Source organism: Bubalus bubalis, chromosome 5 (genome assembly GCF_019923935.1).
Source record: "Bubalus bubalis isolate 160015118507 breed Murrah chromosome 5, NDDB_SH_1, whole genome shotgun sequence".
In the NCBI taxonomy this organism is placed as follows: Eukaryota; Metazoa; Chordata; class Mammalia; order Artiodactyla; family Bovidae; genus Bubalus; species Bubalus bubalis.
In genome coordinates, this window is record NC_059161.1 from 104,409,677 (window position 1) to 104,432,421 (window position 22,745).

The 22,745-nt window shown below is 43.1% G+C and overlaps 1 protein-coding gene and 1 long non-coding RNA gene across 8 annotated transcripts in view; both read right to left on the reverse strand.

Annotated features, from left to right (window-relative positions):
- The window catches only part of NELL1 (neural EGFL like 1), a 1,046,196-nt gene that overhangs the window by 666,313 nt on the left and 357,138 nt on the right, over nt 1–22,745 (reverse strand). The gene's annotated exons all lie outside the window — the stretch shown is intronic.
- Nucleotides 4,362–10,788, reverse strand: LOC123333780. Its single transcript, XR_006551332.2, has 2 exons — nt 10,591–10,788; nt 4,362–10,503 (listed from the first exon to the last, which is right to left on the reverse strand). It is a non-coding gene; the product is annotated as an uncharacterized LOC123333780 (long non-coding RNA).

The window sequence follows — 22,745 nt, forward strand, 5'->3', positions numbered from 1 at the left end:
TCTGGCAGGCTACAGTCCATGGGGTCACAGAGTCGGACATGACTGAGCACCACACATGCAGATAGATAGTGGTTATCTCGTAAGCACTTAGTATTTGCCAAGCATGATTCTCAGGGGTTGGTAATTGGCATATAATAGTATTATTTACACATATTAATTGGACTACAACTGAAAAAGATGGGTACTCATATCTCCATTTTAGAGTCAAGCAAGTGCATGCACAGAGAGTTGTCTGTGGTCACATCACTAGGAAATGATAGGTGAGAATTCAAAGCAGGCATCCCATCTGTTAAGTCCACATTCTTAACCATTAAGTGATACTGGTGCAAGAGGCTATTTCAGAGTGAACAAAGGTAGAGAAGAGTCCAATGCAAGTTCATGTCATAAGCGGGTACTGGGCTCAGATTAACATATACACACTACTATATATAAAATGGCACGAGGAATTATACTGAATATTTTGCAATAACATATAAGGGAAATTATATAAATTATTCATTTTATATATATATAAAATTCACTTTGAATAACAATGCCATACTCCTGAAACTAACACAACATTGTAAATCAACTATACTTTAATTTAAAAAGACAATTAAAAGAAATCTGGAGAATTCAGGATTTGAGTTCAGGGTTTACCAAGAAATGGCCCTTCGGCAGGCCACTTAGAGCGCTCATCACCTCCTCTGGGTTGTCATCAACCAAATAGAAGCTGCTTATCCCAAGTTCTAGAGCTCTGTCGTGGTCATTTATTCTCTACTGCTACTGCTGCTAAGTCACTTCAGTCATGTCCGACTCTGTGGGGCCCCATAGACGGCAGCCCAAGTCATGTCCAACTGGACTAAATAGGACACATCAGTGTTTTCCAACCACAGCACTACTGGTATTTGGAACAGATAATTCTTTGTTGTGGAGGGCTTACATCGTGCACTGGAGGATGTTTAGCAACATCTCTGGACTCAGACCACTAAGTGCCAGGAGCATCTCCCAGCTGTGATGACCAAAAATGCCTCCAGACATTTCCCAGTGTCCCCTGGAGGCAAAATCGCCCCCAGCTGAGAGCCACTAAAACACACATGGCCCCAAGCAGACAGGACAGACTTCACAGTGACCCTAGTCTTCTTTCTGTCAACCATACTCTGCCTGTAACAATGGGAAATTCTAACTTTTAAAAGTCTCTTGAGCCACATACACTCACCCTTTCCTCCGCCACTGGATGTTGGGAGGACAGGAGGTGATGTCAACGTTCAGTGGTGTGTTACTGCTTGGGAGTCAAGTTTCCTGTGTAATCAATTACTCATTTAGAGGAAAAGAAGTCCAGTTGACCTTTGAACACCATGAAGGTCAAGGGCACCAACCCTCCACACAGCGGAAAACCTGTGTGTGAATTACAGTCAGCCAACCACATACACAGCTCCTCTGTATCGGTGGTTCCTCTAGATCCAGTTCTGCATCCACAGATTTCATAACCTTGGATCGTGTAGCACTGTCGTATTCACTACTGAAAAATTCCGTATGCAAGTGGACCTGAGGTGTGTAAATCAACGTTCAAGAGTCAACTGTCTTGGTCCTTGTTTTGCTCTAGAACTAGACTATCCTTCATCAGACTAATGTACCCTAGGAGGTGAGAAGAGCAATTATAATCATCTCTATTTAAAACAGCATGCACACGAGACAGAAAGGTTAGGTGATTTAACCAAAGCCACAAAGCTGGCTCATGTTAGAACTAAGAATCAAGCTCAGACCTTTTATGTCAAACTTGATTATAGTTCCCTGGCAGCCCCAAGGTGGGTAAAGCTGTCACAGGGCCAATTAAAGCAGAAGGAAAAGTGAAAACTTCACAACTGCATTCTGATGACTAAATCACCTTGAGGCTAAAGAGGGAGATGTTCGAACATTAGGAATCCTTAAGGTGAAGCAGCCCACAGAGATGATTGGGAAGCAGACTGTGCTGATGAGAAATGAATAAGGGTTCTGCCACACTGCATCCATCTCTAACTTGCACCATTTGGTAAATAATAGACCTAAGCATTCCTGCAAAACCCCACTTGCTAAAATTCCCCAAGGACAGCTGAAGAGTCATGGGAAACATACATCTTCTCTTGCACCAGCCTGTGGGGAACCAGCAGCACATTACATGTTGGCTTCATCTTTACTTGTGCAGCCAAGAACCTCTTTTCCTACCAGGCAGCCATGATGTAATATACCTGCCACAATGAAACAGCCAGTGACAAGGACCAGAACAACAGGAAGGAAAACAGCATTCTCTGAAGAACTGGAAATTCTCCTAATCACAGAGGTCAAACCCAAACATCTGACACCCCTGGAGCCACAAGAATGAGATCAGCTTGTTCCCAGTCACAACTGGTTTAGCAGATGAGTCTTTGTGACCACTGGCCAAAATAGTTCCCATTGTTCCATGTACTCACACAGTTTTTGCAGGATGACAGTCTGTAACTTCATGGCTTCTAACCCCATGGCCCCCCGAGTATACTCTTTCGGAAGCTGTAAGGCTGAGGTAGGTATGAAGGCGTTTGATCATTCACTTGTTAAACATATATGGCTGTCATTTAGCTGCTAAGTCATGTCCAACTCTTTTGTGACCCCATTGACTGTAGCCCACTAGGCTCCACTGTCCATGGGTTTTCCAAGGTAAGAACACTGGAGTGGGTTGCCATTTCCTTCTCCAGGGAATCTTCCCCACCCAGGGATCAACTCTGTATTTCCTGCATGGGCACTAAGATCTAGTCAATCCTAGTCTGTGGGCTCTGGACACCAGGAGGAATAAGAAAAGGTTTTGATGCAAATATCTTAAAATTTACAGAAGAGATAAACATGCAAATATTGACTTTGGATATGCTGAGGTAACCCTGAGAGTTCAAAACGTAAGAGGAGAAATAAATGACCAATTGTTCCTGGGAGCTCAGAAAGCAAAAGGGATGATACTTAAGAAAAGCACTGAAGTTGGAGAAGTTAACCAGGTGGATAAAAGAGGGAAAGATCTCCCCAGTATATGGAACAGAATGTGCAAAGGCACAGATGTATGAAATATTCGAGTAAGTTACAGAATCCTTGAAACTTCAGAAGGGCTACAGCACAGACTATGAGTGGGTAAATGATCAGTCACAGCCAACTTTATCTTCCACTCCATGGAACTAGTTTCTGCTTTACCTCCTGGAAAATGAGCTATTTCTGGTTAGGAGAAGAGATACATGATCAAGTTTGCAATGAGAAACATCAAACTCCTGGAAATGCAAGGAACAGACACATAATGCAATCAAGATGGAAAGCAGAGAAGGCTTCCAACAAAAATGCCTAATAGACTGGAGCTCATATTCCAGTGGGGATGGGGAAGACACAGAGAAAATAAACATAAAATATGTTCAAAGAGCTTCAGGTGTGGGGGTGTGTGTACAAAATTCATTTAATCCTATGAGGTGGTACTATTATTATCTGCATTTAATTCATGAGAATACTGTATCAGTCAGAGTTTGATTAGGAAAATAGAAGCCACCCTATGGATTCCAGGTATAGGAAAGAGAATTGAAGGTATTCGTAATGTTTGGAAGGACCAGGAGAGTACACGCTGGGAAACAACCACCAGTGATCTCAGACTGTAAGTCAGTCAGTGGTTTCAAAACCATACCAGGAAGCCTCTAAAAGTCTAAAGAATCTCTGGGACACTCCTGCCACTGCTTGGAGCTGTAGCAACAAACATGTCATTCTCAAGAGCTCACTAGAAAATGGTTGTGGCTCCCACATCCACCCAGGTGTCTGGCTGTAACTGCTTTCAGAGAACAGGGGCTTCTCTCCTCCTGCCTCTCAACACATGTCCAGGTGCCTGTCCTTGGCTGCCACTAACCTGAAATCATACAAGAAAAATCTGCAAAACAGTTTTCCCTGCTTCTCTGTAATATGAGGCAAATGGTGCTTTTAGAAGGAGATGGTGGTGCGGGTGGGGTGCCCAGTCACAAACACAGAATGCAGCACAAAAATTGAGACATGGAAAGTTTAGATGACTTTCCCAAGAACCCCTAAGACTTAAGACCAGAGAAGTTAAGTCATTTGCCAGGGTCACACAGCTCAAAACAAGTAAAGCCAGGATCTGGGACTTAGGCAGTCAGATTACAAGGTTTATCCATTTTACCACTATGCCAAGATGAGAAATGAAACAGATGAAGAATACTTACAGGTTTCAGATTGGATGACAAATTAGATGCTGCTGAATTAAAACTATTCTAACCTGTTCTTTTGCCACTCCCCCCAAAAGCCATGTGAAACAGGAAACAAAAAGGAAAATAAAGCTTAAATACTATAATCCTGATTTTAATGGAATTCCAAAAAGCTCTTAGTTAACGGTACCTGGACCTTGAAAACTTTGAGCATACCTGTGACTTCAGTGGCCTAAAGGAAGTGCCAGGACAATCCAGTGAAAAAAACCCTTTATTCCTGCTCTGGAAGCACAGAGCAGAGATGTCTGGGTCAGGTCCTTGAAGTTGATCTTCTCAGAGAATGTTGCCCTAATAGTTCCAGGATAAAATGGCTTTCCAATGAGATTTCTGTAAAATATTACTACAACTACTAATAATAAATTCAACAGCCAATATTCCTACTGTTCAGATTAATGTGGCTTTTCCATTTCACAGTCCTTTACTCAGAGCTTTCACCTTGATCAAATTGCTAAGGGACATGAATTTTAAATGCCTCCAAGGCTCAAGTCAAAATGACTCAAATAGATTGTTTCAAAACTTGTGAAAATCCTACAACAATCTATCACAGTAAATAAGGCTAATATTTATACTCAACTGGAATCCTCTATAATGCTTCATTCATTCATTCATTCCATGGCTACTCAGCACCCCCACCCACTGTTGCAAGGTCCAAAGCTACAAAGACAACAAAGTGTCCTTCACAGAGACCAGCACTCAGCACACTTTCTGTAAAGGGTCAGACAGTGAGTATTTTTGGCTTTACATGTATGATCTACTGCTGCAATTACTTGGCTCTGTCATTGCAGTGTGAAAGCCTCCATAGACAGTGTAAATGGATGGACAGGCTATTTCCCGTAAAACACTTTCAAAGACAGGTAGCTGGTTAAATCTTGCTTGGAGGCTGTAATCTGCCAACACTGGTCTAGGCCATTAAACCAAGCTATGAATCCACAATCAGAAATAACAGCATCATCTGAGGGCTTGTTAGAAATGTAAATTCTCAGGCCCCACACAAGCCCACTGACTCAGAAACTCTGGGGGTGGCCCTAGGTATCTGTGTTTGAATATGCCCTCCATGTGATTCTGATACACACGAACATTTGAAAGCCACTGGTCTAGACCTGCACTGTCCAATATGGTAGCAACAACCAACAACATAAAGTTTCAGTGCTCACCCGCACTAGCCACGTTTCAAGTGTTCACTAGCCACACATGGCTGCTGACCCCCATATTAAACATGCTTCCTTCAGTGCAGAAAGTTCTATTGGACAGCACTGGGGTCCAGACAGACACACTGACCAAAAATCGTCAAGTGTCACAGTGGGTACAGCAGTGGACCAAATACAAGTGGAGCGTGAAGTTAGGGACGGTCAGTTCTACAGCTGGGGGAGGGGGTCACTGAAGGTTTAGCAATGATGGGGCATGAGTGGGAAGCTACAGTAGACAAAGGTAAGTCAAGGTGAGAGCATTGTGTACAGTGGCACCAAGAAGTAAAGGACGTGGTTTGTTACAGGGACTGTGATTCCTTCACTATGGCTAGAAAAAAAAAGAGTGTCTGTGGTTAAGAATGGAGAAACAAAACTACAGAGATGGTGGAACGGAGTCCTGGCACACCTATGTGCCTGCCGCAGGGGTTTAGAGACTTCCTGGATATTCAAAGTGTGATTGATTTGTGCTTACAAAGACCACCCAACCAAATGCATCCACAGCCTAGGAAAAAGTAAGCAATGTGTTTATCTGATCTATCTCAAGGCTCCTCTAGGTAATTGGCTTATTCTTAGCTACTGGAAGAGAGAAAGGGGGTGAATTCAACCAAAACTGATTTGTCATTAAAAAAGAAGGCATGTAATTATACTCACCTTGACCTGAAGAGCACTGCCTGTCCAAACACACAATGGAAATGGAAAGGTTAGTTAATGACATATTATCTGGCATCCATGAGTTAGTGGCCAGCAATGCCAATGGAAGCACCACCATGGAAGGGCCTCTTTCCACCGACAAGTCGGCAGGACACAGTTTCTCTCTCCCAAGACGGGAAGCACCAAGGGCAAACGCTATAGGTCCTGAGGTTCGGAGTTCAGATTTAAAAAGTCTATACATCTGATTCACACAAACCAGGCTGAAAGACCATTTATACAGCAAAAGAGTGTCCCAGAAACAGCAACAGCACAAAGAGAGTTACCAGGAGGTTTCTGGGAATGAACATACTGTGTTCCTAACAGGATGCCCCTGCTTAAAAGAGGGTTATGTTATGTTTTACATAAATGCAATGTTAACACCTGTAAAGAAGAACCATTTAGAGGAAAAGCACAGATGGGGCTCTGGGATCGATTCTTGGTGGGAGAGGAAAAAGGAGGGGTGGGGAGGAATTTCAAAATGGGCCTTACATTCTGTTATGAACCAAAGGTGTTTCAGAAGCTGCTGACCTTTTCACAACAGCATTGATTCGGTCACAGGACAAAAAAAAAAAAGCCATGGAATGAAAAAGAAAAAAAAAAAAAAAAGCACCTGAGGTTAACAGGTAAAAGCAAACTGTGAAAGGAAGAAAGAAGTTTAACCTCCAAAGGCTAATATATTGTCAGGCCAACACAACACGGACAGGCATTTATCCCCAAGGTCACTCCCAAGTAGGAGCCGCTATCACCATAGGAAAGTGGACGGGGGTCCTGGCTTGCAGAGCAAACCCTGAGCCCACTACGTGTTCAGTTCCCGAAGGCATAGCAGTCAGTTCACCAGCAAGCATGAATCTCTTCCTCTGCTTCTCAGCCCTTCATTGCCAACCTTGCTTCATTCATATTTGGGTCCATTCTTTACAATGGCATCCAGCAATAAACAGAACCAATATATTCATCAAACTCCTTGATGTTAAAATCATAAAGGAAACTGAGACTCACACTTGCAGAAGAAGGAAAAATAAAATCAGTGAACAGAAAAAATAAACTGTCAAAAGATAGTTACCTAAAGAAAAACAGAGTTGACATAACAAGAAACGGTACAGAAATCTGAAAAAATGGACAAAGTTCAGGTCAGTGAACAGGTTATGTTCTGTGATAAGTAAAAGCCAAGAGGCAAAATGCCTGACAAATGCAGTGGGAAAGGTCAGCTAAGGAAAACAAGAGCTAAAATCAGTGCTTTTTTCCAAAACTGCTTAAGAGGCTGATAAGAAAGCAACCACAATAAGGAGAGATGGGCACAATCTGAATTACTTTAAATAATAATTGTATTAACAAGTTCATCAAGTTAGGTAAGCTAATTACTTTTCCAGTCCTGAGTTATTTAATCAACATTTTTAAGCCTCTAATATCTTACTGTGCCAAGCAACGGATTCACAAATATATATAAAATATACTCTCTGTGTTCTAGGATTTCGCTGTGTCCTGAGATTAGAGCAATCGGCAAGCAACTAATTAAAGAATTATAAGTGCTCAAACCAGGAGTTATGCATTTGTTGAATTATGGTTTCATCAGCCCCATGGATGTAAAACTTACTTGGGAAATAAGCCTGTCTAGTGCTTAGTGAGAAGGAACAGACAGTGAGGAATGCCAGCATTGAGGGGCTGAGGAAATAACAGTACCTTAAACTCTATTTCTTCATTAATCTGTCCTAGGGAAGATATTTCTCAGTTGTTCAAACTGAATTTACAGTGAGAACAGGGAGACAAATAAGGAAATAAAGTTTACAAACTTCATTCCACTCCAAGAATTTCCATCTCAGAGGTTAGGAAAACCTGCCTGGACCCGGCCTGACCACTCTGGGAACTGGAAGAATTTAATTACAAAGCAACAGCACAGGAAACTCCCACTCAGGACCCCAGTTCCTGTTGGGTCAAATCCAATTACATCACTGAGTTGACAAAGTTGAATTCAACTGAAAATCCCTGTCCCCGGAGCCAACTGAAGAAGCTCTTGTTCGAAAAGGTTGGAAGAATTAGAGCAACAAAATAAAGGAGTAGTGGGTTATAACCCAAAGTACAAAATAAATATCTATGAGCCTTCCTCCCCAAAACACATAACCCCAGCCAAAGCATGAGGAAAAAAGAAAAGACAAATCCCAACTGAGGGACGTTGTATTTAACGCCTGACCAGTATGCATCAAAACCCTCAAGGTCATCTAAAACTGTCATGTTACGAGGAGCCAAAGGAGAGGTGAGGGCTTCCTGGGTGGCTCTGTGGTAAAGAGTCTACCTGCCAACGCAGGAGATGTGGGTTCAATTCCTGAGTCGGGAAGATCCCCTGGAGCAGGAAATGGCAAACCACTCAGGTATTCTTGCCTGGGAAATCCCATGGACAGAACAGCCTGGTGGTCTAAAGCCATGGGGTTGCAAAAGAGTCAGACACAATGTAATGACTAACAACAACAAAGGAGAGACCATGGCTAAATATAAGTCTGGAAGTCATTCAAGGATGTCTGAATGAATGTATGGGCTTGACCTGATGACAATGTACCAGTTTTGGTTCATTCATTGTAACAAATGCATCACAGTTCATGTACTATGCTCATAGGGAAATTGAGAACACCCTGCACTCTCTTTACAAACTCTGAGAGCCTAAAACTGTTGTAAAATCCAAAGTTCATTCAAAAGAAAAAAGAGAGAGGAAACACATCCTTGGCAGGCAGATGACATAGGACCCATTTAATCCTCTCAGCAACCCAATGTGATAATGGCTGTAATTATTCCTATTCCTATTCCTAGAAGAGGACTAAGAGGGAGGGTAGTTAAGTAACTTGCTCAAGGTCACATGGCTGGTGGTGAGTGGATTCAGATCCAAACTCTCCAACCTTAGAAACCGTGTTTTCAGCCACCATGCTGTACTGACCCCAGATCCTAAACTCAGAGTGCTTTTTCATCTGCACACACTTTGTTCCCACCCTGCCCCCTACAGCCTAGACCTCTGCTTCTGGGCTCTTCTGGCACAGGCTCTGAGGTTGCTTCCTGCCTGGTTTCCTCCTTTGCTGCCATTTCTACCACCCAGCCTTCCAGCCATCTATGTTCACCCCTTGCCTCAAGATTAGAAACCAAATTGTCTTCTTCCTAGGCTCTTCTCAACCAATTCTAGGTTTTTCTAATCTTTCCAGGCTGATTATCTTCAGCACTGCTATATCCCGAAGCCAGAGAGAGGGCTTAGGTCAGGTGAGAATCCACTTCAACATGGGCCACAAGCCCCATGGGGGATGGTCAGGGCTCTGCCTGTATCAGGGCACCAAGAGCCTCCTGGGCTGGTCCTAACAGATGCCAGCCAGGACTCTCATGCAGAATAAGTGGATGAGTGGGCTTCCCATGCCCCTCACTCAAGACAATTCCTGGATGGGGGGAAGAAATGGCACCCCTGGGGAAATGTTCATGGTCTTCAGTGAAAGCCTGGCAGGCATCTGAATACAGCACACAGTCAACATCTGGGATATGCTCTCAGAGTTGGAACAGACAGAGTAAAGCCCAGGAAGACTTGCAATCCCAAGATGCTTGCTGTATCAACAGAGCTTCTGGTTACAGGAAGGTGTTCATCTTACCTTAGGAAGACAGCAACTGGAAAGTATAGCAGCTACAGCGGCCTATGTCCTCTGGGCTCGAATATCAATATGAATGCCAGAGAAGACACAAGACCCAACCCAGAGGTGCTCCCATCAGGTGCCTGGAAGCCCAGCCTCACCAGCAATGCTGACTCAGTGCAGGGGAAAACTCTAAGCTCTGGAGTCACAGGGCTGCTCAACTTCTCTGAGCAGCAGTTCTTAGACTGTGAAGGGGGAGCAATGGCTTTTATTTTGCAAAATGGTTGTCAAGAGCAAACCACTTTGCAGGTGTAAAGCTGGCGCAGTGGCAAGCCTCCAAGAGGGACTCAGGAATTATCAGTGTTCTGGTCTTCAGATTATAGTGATGACTACAGCAGTAGAAATAACTCTAGACATTGAACTTGAAGACAAACACCGGTTTTATGACTCTTTATTGCATGCCCACTACATGTTGGGTGATGGAAAGGATGAGCCCAACAGAGGCGAGCTCCTGAGCTTAGCCTACCATCCTAGGGAGAAGGTGCGTAGTAATCAGCAAATTACAATCAAGGGTATTTACTAAGAAACTGATATAAGTACTGAATACTCTGCATATGTAACAGAAACGAAGATGGACATCAAAGACTGCTCACCTCCCTGCCACTCCCCCCTGCAAGAAGTTCTGGCCACTCAGCTGCAGAGTGCAGTCAGTAGGCAACTCCTAGCTGTCAGCTCGTTCCAGGTCCACCTTAGCTGCAGAGAGATGCCTGGTTGGAGAACACTCTCTTCCCAGTGAAGCCTGCACTGAGGGTGGAGCCAAAAGTGGGTATAAAGGCATAGGCATATTGTCCTAACATGGCATACATGTCAACTCTGACGTACAATACTTACCCCAGATATTTGATGTATTAGCGTTTTAACTTCTCCCTCTGCCCAATCCTTCCTCTCATTTCATAGGTGTTGATCCCTAATAATTACAGGCTTCCCAGGTGGCGCTAGTGATAAAGAATCCACCTGCCAAGCAGGAGACAGACATGAGAGATGCAGGTTCTATCCCTGGGTTGGGAAGATCCCCTGGAGGAGGAAATGGCAACCTGTTCCAGTATTTTTGCCTGGGAAATTCCAGAGACAGAGGAACCTGGTGGGCTACAAAAGAGTTAGACACAACTGAGCACAGCACAGAAAAGACCTCTAATAAATATTTTTGGTCACACACTCCATCTCAAGCATCTGCTTCCAGAGAACCTAAGAAGACAGTCCCTGGTCCATCTCACGGATGGCCAAGAAACCCTGACAACACTGGGAAGTCCAAAAAGGCTTCCCTAAAAAGAAAATTCTGTGGTTGATTTCTGAGTTTGATTAGATCTTAAAGAAGCAAAGAGAAGGGAAATAAGATTGTCCACTGAGAATTAAACTCGTAAAATCTACATACAGTGGGGTGAGATTAGCCATCTGGGGAAATAAACCTAGAGAATGTATATGTGACTGAGGAAGTGAGGAGCGCTGAAAACCCCATCAAGGTGATCCAGGAGTCATTTCAAAGAGTGAGAACTGCAGCATGATTGTAGTTCACTAAGCAGAAGGAAGCCTCATCAATGGCACTGTACCTTGTTTAGAGAAAGACTGAACAGAAAGAGAGCTGGGAAGCCAAAGGTGGAAAAGTACTCCAGGGTGACATGGCTCAACACTAGCCAAGCTAAGACCAGTTTGCAGATAGTTTTTTCAAGATGTGGGACAAAAGAGGAGGGGCATATTTCCACCTGCTTTAAATTTTCCAGTATAGGTTTTCCCTGGTAGCTTAAAGAATCCGCCTGCCAATGCCAAAAACATGAGTTTGATCCCTGGACAGGGAAGATCCCACATGCCTCGGAACAACTAAGCTTAGCAAGTAAGCTAAGCAACTAAGCCTGTCATGAGCCACAACAAGGGAACCTGTGCTCTACAGCCTGGGAGCTGCAGCTACTGAGCCCACCTGCCCTAGAGCCCTTGCTCTGTAGCAAGAGAAGCCACTAAATGAGAAAGAAGTCTGCACTCAAGAAAAACCCCACACAGCAACAAAGCTCCAGCACAGTCAAAAATAAATAAATAAATTACTTTTAAATTAATTCTCCAGCATAGAAAGAGCTAGAGTCAGGCTCTGTGACACCTCACCTTTGAAAAGAGCCCCTCAGGACAACCCTCATCTTAGCCTATTGTTAAGGTGTGCAGTTCCAGGCACCTTCATGCATTACATTATTTACCTTCACTTTCTAGATGCAAGTATTAACCCATTTTGACTTTGAGGAGACTGAAACTCAGGTTCTTACATTTTAAATGACTTGCCCATAGTCCTGTCTGGTAAGAGCATGGGATCTGAACCCTGGTTGGCTGTGCCCTGGGCTGTGGGGATTACAACTGCAAGTTCAGCCCTTTCAAACCTCACCAGAAGTCTCCTGTTAATCCTAGCTCTAGGGGATGGGTGGGAGGAAGGAAGGGCAGACAAGGTGGGTTGGGAAGTAGTTAGCAAACTGAATCATCCTTTGCCATTAGAAAAACACCAAGGAAAATGAGTATAATTGTCTAAAAGATGGGACACACAAACATCCATAAGAATAAATGGAAATAAACAATGGACGAAACTTCCAAAGAAACTTCCTCAGGGAAGGAGTAGTACGGAGTGAGCAGAAGACGGTTGCTTTTTCATCATGAGCCACGTACCTCTATGTCACTTCTAATATATAAAGGCTGTACTCTGATAAAAATGGAATTGAAACAGGATGGAAGGGGGCAGGGCACAACTTTTGAAAGAATGACATAATCCGAGGACACAACAGAAACATTAGAGTCAAATGGTTCTAAGACGGCAGATGCGGCAACTTTGACTTGGCCTGGTCTGCCATCTTGGAACTTTAACCTTCGGTATATCCTCACTGTAATACATCCACAAGCTAAATGACACATCCAGAGGAGCTATGACAGTTCCAAGGCCAACCATCAAAGACCAAAAGCTGGCACTGGTCCAATTCCTAGAACTCTCTGCCCCTTCCCCAAAAGGGCTGGAATAATCCTCCCACTCGTTATAGTCTATGAAATTATCCAGTGAATAAAAGCTAACCACATCACATTTTGATGCCACACTCACCCTCTGCAACAGCCTACACTCTGTGGAGTGTGTTTTTCTCTCAACATATCTACTTCTTAGCTATCACTCTGTCGCTCACTGAATTCTTTCTGTGATGAGACATCAAGAACTTGAGCTTCATTAGGTCCTGAAACCAGATCTGTGGTCTCAGTTGGAAGACCATGGGTTTTGGTTGGGTTCCAATCCAGGCCACATAGTTTAGAGTCCCAGGCAGGGTCTCGGCCAGGTTTGAGCCCTGGCCAAGTGGGTTCAAGTCCCAAAGTGGGTTTTGGCTGGGTTCAAGTCCCAATCTGAGGTAAATAGTTTCAAAATTAGTATGAAGTACAATGCTCTATGAAGAGAATAAACGTTTCTGTAGCACAGTCTGAAAGACATGCCCTCAGTCCACTCCTCTGAATACTTTATACCTAGATTGAGCCAGGATAATAAACAGCTGCAGTCCCGGAACACAAGGACAGAACTGGCATGTCAGCAGAGCCCATTCTGGGGAGATGGGACTCTAGTGCCCATTCAAGAACAGCCACCTCTGAGAATTCCCTGATGATCCAGTAGTTAAGACTCCACACTCCCAATGTAGTAGACAGTTTCTGTTCCTGGTCGGGGAACTATGATCCTGAATGACATGACCAAAAAAATAAACAAATTGTTTTAAGTTATTTAAAAAAAAAAAAACCATCCAATCTCCTCCTGACCCAGGAGGTGGGGTATATATTATCCAGATGGGAGTGACCAGCCTACCAGATCTGGATACTATGAAAACCTTCATCTGAGCACATGCTCCTTAAGGAACACTCTGACCATTTTCCCTTCCCTTCAAGGTGAGAATATCCTGGTCTGTCCCAGAAAGATGTCTAACCTGCCTGACAATTACTGTAAATTATTGAATTGACATTCTGAGATAGTATATATAATCAAGTCCTACAAGCATGTCAAATATAAGCCTGTCCTGAAGAGATGGAGCTCTGCTCAGTAAACTGGTAAAGTCAGATGTCTGAAGCAAGCAGCAAGAGGCAGACCCTGGGAGGCAGTGACTTATATCAGAGAAATGGCTACCTTGCATGTGAACTCTGGGTAACCCTATCACGCATCTTTCTGCTGGTGAAACACTCTGCTCTACTGTAAGGCCCAGTCTTGTCCTATGAGATACTATGAAGTCAAATTAAGGCTTGGGGTCTTATTTTTCTCTTCTCGCCTCACAGTGAGCACTGGGAACACAGGTAATGGTCCTTTCATCTTCATATCATCAGCACTTTGCACTAATAATAAGCACTTTGCACATCTAATAAGCAGACAACCTACAATAAATGTTACTTGAATTTGTTACTTCATTCATTTATAAATGAAGAATGAACGAATGGAGTGATGTTATATTCCATGAGGCTCCTAGAAGTTGATGCGAGATGATTAGGGGTTCAATGTCAAGGAGAACACTGAATCAGGTGTACTTGAGTTCCAGGATTTCTGCTGGTGGCAGTTGTGGGTCAGAGGCAGTCATTACTGGGACCCCGGTCACTTGTAATGACTACAATAGCAAAAGCACAAAGGTTTGGAACATATGAAATAAACACAAGGCTTAGGACATCAAAGTGTTCATAAACTTTCACCTCCCACCAACCAAAGTATCTCATTTGCATTTTACTCGATATTTTGAATTGCCTCCGTTGATGGGACCTTGAGAGCAGCAGTATTTTAGGAATTCATCTTCCCCTCCACATTATTCACCACTTGCCCTCTCGGGTGCCCAAGGTCAGTGAGTTAGCAGAAGAGCTGACCCTACAAGACAACAGAAAGTTCAATAGGCCCAGGCCCTGGTACAAACCCGCTGACTGATACACGTGAGGGTGATCATGGGTATCCTAACAAGCACTTGTTCCTATAAACCTACTCATCTTCCCCAACTTCTGTCCACAGTTGTTGTCGTTCTTCCCGATTAATGTGTTGCCCACATTTTTCATGAATTTACTCACTCACTCATTTATTCAGCAACACTCTCTTCAGCACCTACTACATACCAGGCTTTGTAAATATTTCTATGCTGCAACTTTTTCCCCAAGGCACTCAGTCTAGATGCCATATACCAGAAGGAAATGTAAAACATTCAGATGTCATTTTTAATTTCCTAGTATTCTTTCACAAAGAATCATGTAGACAAAATACTTGGATATTTAAATCAATCAAGGAATATTTACTGAATTTTCCCACTAAATGATTAGCATGAATCCAATCTTCACCATAGAAAAACTTTAAGATGTAGTTCTTATCTTCAACACATTTTCAATGAAGCAGGTTAGACAAGTCAGCATGTATGAAACAATAAGCAAGCAATGTAAGAAGTTTCAAAATGTATGAGCCAATTTCTGACTATTTGGAGACTCATGGTATAATTACTGTAGCAGTCGGGACAAGGCAAGTGGGAATAGTTTAGTGAGAGCTGGTGAATTTGACCTCCTCCACTGGAGCCTGAGGTATGTTTTTTCATTCCTATGGCATCTCTCACCCCTACCATAAAAGAAGACGGTTGGTTGTCTTCAGTGATTTAATAAAGTCACTTTCAGTTCTGAATTCCTTGGTATGTCTCTTGCACAAGCCATCTGTTTCATTTTAGGGCATGAACGTCATCTGAGCCTCTGTACCGGGTTGGCCAAAAAGTTCGTTTGGGTTTTTCCATAATGTAAATCTTTTGGCCAAACTGATAGATAAACCAACAAGGATATTGCTGTTTACATTTACATCTGCTGCAGTCAGTCAGAAAGAGAAATATCATATATTAATGCATGTATATGGAATCTAGAAAAATGGTACAGATGAAGGATTCCCTGATGGCTCAGATGGTAAAGAATCTACCTACAATGCAGGAGACCCGGGTTTGATTCCTGGGTTGGAAGACATCCTGGAGAAGGGAATGGCTACCCACTCCCGTATTCCTGCCTGGAGAATTCCACGGGCAGAGGAGCCTGTTGGGCCACAGTCCATGGGGTCGCAAAGAGTCAGACACAACTGAGCAACTAACACAACTTAGAATCTGGAGAAATCGTGCAGATGAACCTATTTTCAGGGCAGGAATAGACATGCAGATGGGGAGAACAGATACTTGGACACAAGGGTGGAAGGAGACGATGGGACCAACTGGGAGATGAGGATTGATATATATATATATACCACCACGTGTGAAATACATAACTAATGGGAAGCTGCTATATAGCACAGGGAGCACAGCTTGATCTCTGTGATGACCTAGAAGGATGGCTGTGGGGGGTTGGAGGAAGGCTCAAAAGGGAGGAGATATGTGTATACATATAGCAGATTTACATAACTGCACAGCAGAAACTAGTTCAACATGGTACAGCAACTACACTCCAATACAAATAAAATTTTAAAAATTTACAATGTAACTAAATATACGAAGTCTTAACTACATTTGTGAAATTACAAAAATCATCTTAGATAGCATACCACACCTTAACGTTGAAAATTGCTTGTTTTACACTGGACATCTAGACCTTATGATCATTGCTCTTTAATTTGAGGACTGAAGGATGTGATAGAATTACTCACTGTTAAATCATAATTGCATAGCACCTGCAGTTGCAAATGAGCATGAACAAGCATACATCCCTCCCACGCAAACCCGGCACGGAGACACCAAGAGGATGGAAGCTGGGTGCCTGGCTTCTAACAAAACAGAGAACTCAGGAAAGAGACAGGGAAGAGAAAGCCAGCAAGGAAGGCTGGTGGGGGTGTAAAATATGCAAGCAAAAAGATCCAAACAAGAGTTGCAGCAGTTACATCAGAGAGCAGCCCCAGGCTAGCAATAATTTTCACCCCAATCATTTCTGCAGCTTCTCACCCCATGCCTGATATAAACACACTGGTTGTGAATGTCCTGATCCTATCAATATGTCACATGTTATTATGTCTTCTGGGGAGACTGTGTCACAAAGAACTGACATTTATAACAAATTTAAAGGTTCCAGTCATTTCAAAAATGCCCATCTCCACCCCAACTTTGGAAAACAAAATGTAACCAGACAATAAGAGGATAAGGGAAGATGCTAGGTGAGTCTCGTTTCCCTGGTTATAGGAGAGGGTGGAGGATGAGGTCTGCAATAGAATCCTGCCTTGTTCAAGAAAAATACTCTGTGATCTTCTGTTCTTGTCCCAAGAATAAAGCACTGTTCACCCCACATTTATATATGTAAATAAATCGCCCGTTATCCCACCCACAGGCAGATATCCATAAAAAGTTAGCTTCGATTTTCCCTTTGTGTTTTGCTTCCCCAGTAATTCATAGCATTAGAAGCAGATACAGAGGTTTGTTTCATTCAGAGGCCAAGGAATTTACTTTGGCTCATCCTGTCCACATCCCTATGAAATGGTCAGAGAGAAAGAGTCGTGTCAGGGTGAATGAATTAGTGGGGAAATAAGGCACCACAGTGCCCAAAACTCCAGTGCTAAGCTTTCGGATGAATGGGATGGGGTCAGTGGCTTCAAACCCAAGAGGAGTCTTGGGATCTCACCTTGCTGAAGCCAGCTACTCAAGAGACCTGTCACTAAAAACGTATAAACACTGATGAGAGAAGAGAAGAGAGGACTGAAGACCAAAGGGAGGGGAGCCTGTTCTGGGAACAAGGCCTGAGTCACTCACCACATGGAAAGAAAATGAACAGAAGTGAAGATTGAGTACAGTGACTGTACCCACTAGAAGATGAGACTCAATCATTAAAGTACAGTATGATGCAGGCATACTAATGGTCCCACCTCTTGAGAAAAAGAAGAGACCTGGAGAGAGGAGTCCTTTATATTCTGCATCCCCCACACAGGGTGGAGACTCTGCCATTCAGAAACCTTACTGAGGGAGCAGGAAGGCTTCTGATTGTCTACACTTGCTGTCACTGAATCTTCATGACCCCAGGCAAACCAGCTGATTTTCGAAGTTCTTTGTGGACTTTCCTGGTGGTACAGTAAATAGAAATCTACCTGCGAGTGCAGGGAACAAGGGTTCAATCCCTGCAAGGAGATCTAACCAGTCAATCTTAAGGGAAATCAGTCCTGAATATTCATTGGAAGGACTGATGCTGAAGCTGAAGCTCCAGTACTTTGGCCACCTGATGCAAAGAACTGACTCACTGTAACAGACCCTGATGCTGGAAAAGAATGAAGGCAGGAGAAGGGGACGACAAGGGATGAGATAGTTGGATGGCATCACTGCTCGATGGACATGAGTTTGAGCAAGCACTGGGAGTTGGTGATGGACAGGAAAGCCAGGCATGCTGCAGTCCATGGGGTCGCAAAGAGTCAGACACGACTGAGTGACTGAACTGATTCAAGCAAGGGTGCTTAGACAATATTAAAAGTGAAATGCCACTGTGAGTTAATGAGATATCGGAAAGCTTTTAACCTCAGGGCTGCAAAACTGCACCGTTAACGCTGATGCTCTTAAACATCGTCTTTATCGAGAAGAGAGGAGATCGGAAATACACACTACTCATTCATAAAGACAAGGGCCAAGAGGCAGCAAAATGCCAGTGATCAGGCAGCAGTACCCCAGCACAATGACGTGGGCTTGAAATACCACCAGTGTGACGATCCATCCATACTCCTTCCCCAGCAACTCTTTGCAAGAGTTCAGTTCAGTGGGAATGCAACCTGGGACAAAACCACACTAACCCTGGTGCAGCAGACTTTCTGCTCCCAATATCAGCTTCTGGATTGGGGTATCTGTAGTGTTATCCAATTTTTAAACACAGTGGAAGGGCAGGGGAAGGGACACAATTGTCCAGAGTGCTCTGAAAATAAATAAATAGGAATTTAAGATAGGGCTTAAATGAGAAGTAGCAATGAACCTTGCTTTAAGTCTTAGTGTGGAAAATCATCATACAGACATTTTTCATCTACCCGTATTCATACTAAGTTGCTCCAGTCGTGTCCAACTCTTTGCAACTCTAAGGATTGTAGCCCACCAGGCTCCTCTGTTCATGGGATTCTCCAGGCAAGAATACTGGAGTCAGTTGCCATGCCCTCCTTCAGGGGATCTTCCCACCTCAGGGATCAAACCTGTGGCTCCTGCATTGCAGACAGTTTCTTTACCACTGAGCTACTGGGGAAGCCATCACTCACCCCTAAGCATCAGTAAATACCATCATAAAAAAATACAAGCTTGTAAGAATAACGTGACTACAGTTATTATTCTGAATATGAGTCTTCTCCTTCCAGGGATGGAGTTAAGGTAAACGTAAGAAACTAGATTTGGCATATTCTGATTCCAAGACTTGCCCTACGTGACTTTAGGATGGATGTGGTCTTAAGGAAATTTCTGATATGAGCTTGTTTTCTCATCATTTTCTTTCAAAAGACAGGCAAGGGGAAAAGTTAATGAGTTGAGACATTTCACCAAGGTAGCTGTGGTTCCTAGGCTGTGAGATTTAGCAAACTGGCAACACTAAGAAAAAACCTTTTTTGGTAATAATGTTTATCTTACAAACTATATTGCTTTTTGATACTGCTGCTGCTGCTAAGTCGCTTCAGTCATGTCCAACTCTGTGCAACCCCATAGACGGCAGCCCATCAGGCTCCCCCATCCCTGGGATTCTCCAGGCAAGAATACTGGCTGCTGCTGCTGCTAAGTCGCTTCAGTCGTGTCTGACTCTGTGCAACCCCATAGATGGCAGCCCACCAGGCCCTGCCATCCCTAGGATTCTCCAGGCAAGAACACTGGAGTGGGTTGCCATTTCCTCCTCCATTGCATGAAAGTGAAAAGTGAAAGTGAAGTCACTCAGTCGTGTCCAACTCTTAGCAACCCCATGGACTGCAGCCTACCAGGCTCCTCCATCCATGGGATTTTCCAGGCAAGAGTACTGGAGTGGGTTGCCATTGCCTTCTCCAATGCATGAAAGTGAAAAGTGAAAGTGAAGCCGCTCAGTTATGTCCGACTCTTAGCAACCTCATGGACTGCAGCCTACCAGGCTCCTCTGTCCATGGGATTTTCCAGGCAAGAGTACTAGAGTGGGGTGCCATTGCCTTCTCCTTTTTAATACTAAAGTTGTTTAATATACCATATGGTACTACTATCATTTTTAAAAGAACACTTTAAAGCAAAAACATATAGGATAATCCTTTATTTTAAATTCAGCATTATTTAAAAAAAAAAACTTATTTATTACTTATTTTTCTCATTTTATCATGGATATGTGTGAGCTATCAAACAGGCACCAGTCTAGGCCTGGTATTTAAAAATCTCCATGGAGAGATTAAGACATGGGGTTTGGAACCAGGATTTCTGAGTTGGAATCTCTATTTTCTTAAGTAAAAATGACTCCTCTGATTCTGGGCCTTCCTGTAACAATGAGAATACAAATACCTCCTTCCTGGGGTTGATATTAGAATCAAGTAAGGCAATAAACAAAAATACTTTGTAATCAAAAAAGATCAGCATGCGTATTACTGTACATATTAGTATGTAAATTTAGTCTAAGTCATTCTAATTAAATGGGTTTTATCACCTGTCATCTCAATTAATATATATCGAACACCTTTTACATATCTGTGACAGGCTTTAGAGATGTTGTGATGAGTGTGGTTATTCCCTGCCATTCAAATTCACAGCATAACCAGGGAGAGAGACCTCAAGAGACAATGAAGCTTCTGTGTCCCGAGTGCTATGATGGCCACCACAAAATGCTGTCGGGACGCAGACAGGAAGACTGTGCTCAGGTGGGGGCCCAGAGCAGCAGCAGGAGGAGGATGAAGGCACGAGGTTTCCAGGCAGAGAAGCTGAGGGAATTCTAAGGCAGAGGCAATGCAAAAAGAATAGACACGGATCCTATTTCCTCACATTCATCACCCCACATAAAAGATGGGAAATTTTTCATCTGAATTTGGTATTTAAACACTTCTTTCCCTTAAAATCTGAGCCTACATGGCTTTGTTTCAAAAGTTTACCTCCTATGAGCTACACAATCCCATTATTGGGCTGACTTGCTCATCAAGTAACCATGTCAACCATCCAAATTCATAACATGTGGGACTGTGCTCAGGCTTGCGGACAAGGGCTTGGAGGACCCAGTCCCTGGTCTCGAGTGGGGTGAGATCAGACATGGAAAAAACAACAAGCAGCTACTTAAATATTCAAAATGCTATTCATGGTCAAAGCAAAAACTCGTATCATTGAAGCTGGGGAAGTTCTAAATACTGCTGTCTTCACATTTTCAGCCCTTTAATTGTGATTTAATAATAAATCACAATCAGAATAAATCAATAAAAAAGGAAAAGTGACAACAGCTTAAAAATATTTTAAGCCTACAGAGTTTCGATACATTTTCATAATTTAGTTCCTTTAGGTTACATGCATGATCTCTCATTTATGGGATATGACCTTGGGCAAGTCACTTTCCCTCTCCAGCTTTTGGTCTCCATGCCAATAAAATAAAGTCTGAGCTAGGTGGTCTCTAGGTGTTCCTGCCAACCTCAATTTTCCAATACACAAAATTAATGAGACATAACAGAACAATGTGTCTTAGTGACCACTGTGCTGCTAATGTTCTTTAGACTTGTCCTCATCATATAGCCTTATGTCATATCTTGATGTAGTGGTAGCTGGCCCACCAGACATACCCCCACTCTGTCAAAGAGCCAGGTATCCAACAGTAAAGCTCAAAGAAAAAAAAATAAACAGTTCTCATGTTTATAGGCATGATTTATAGGAAAACGTTCAAGACCTCGATCCTCCTGAAGTCAAGAACCAAGTCTAAGTGACTTTATTTCAAAATTTACTCTAGCACAGAGCCTAGACTATAGAAGATGCCTTGCATACTTGTTCAAATAATTATCAATTAGTTAAGGAGTGACAATAGAAAACAGATTTAAGAGTACAGAAATTATCAATTCCTTTAGTGAGTGAAATATTAAATTAATATGTATTCTATTAGTGGTTAAAAATGGCAATTATGTTTTTTAATAGTGGTATGCCTCAGGGGCAGAGGACTTAAGGAGCATTAGAAGAAGTTCGTAGCATTCAAGATAACACCAAGGGTAGTCAAAGGTGGCAGAAGAGAATCCACTGCAAGCAGAAGGAGCAGGAGATCGCACGTGACAGCTGCGGGGAAACAGCATCAGGAGAGGAGTCGAAGTTTAAGGTCAGTGCATCTCACTAAGATGACTTAGCAGAGGAGGAAAGTTTCCCACTGGCTGAGAGCCACAGGACTGGGAGTTCTCTGGCAAGCAGCCCCTGGGTAGTAACACCTTCTGCCGGACTGAAGGTCACACTTTTTGGATGAAAGAGGAGATAAGGATATTGAGGGGGATATGAAAGGTAGATTTGGTGCAAATCCAGGAAGGTTTTTAAGCTGAGAAAGTTCCAGACAAAGTATACCTACCTCCTGGTCTGCAGCATCCTTACTTATGAAGATTAAAGCTTTCTAACAGAATGGAATAGATGGTCCAGACAAGCAGGAAGACCTCCCAGTCCATCTATCCCTTGACCTTCAGACTCTCCCATTCACTGCTATGGATATAACGGTTATCAAAGACAGAAGGATCAGAACATCCAAATATCTGCAGTCTTTGCTTTCATTTGTTAATCAATGTGGCTAATTGCTAAGAATGTCCTTGTCCAGCCTCCGTATTCTAAGAGCCTCCATACTGCATACCTTTTATGACCCTAATAGGTACCTAGAGCCTCTTCAGATATGTTAAGTTTCAGAGATGCTGGTACAGTTAGGAAACACATGGAAAAGCAGTTTGCCATCCCCGGTAGCCATGGAGATGGGCTGCTTGGTTCTCTCTTCAAGAAAGATTTTGCTGCTAAGTTGGAAAAAGCACAATTAGCTGACAGGCCCCTCGGCATCCCCTGCCACCACCCCAGAGTTGAGGCCACATTCTCCCCAGGCTGCCCACAGCAAGTAACTGAGCCCTGCCAAAGGACTAAAGC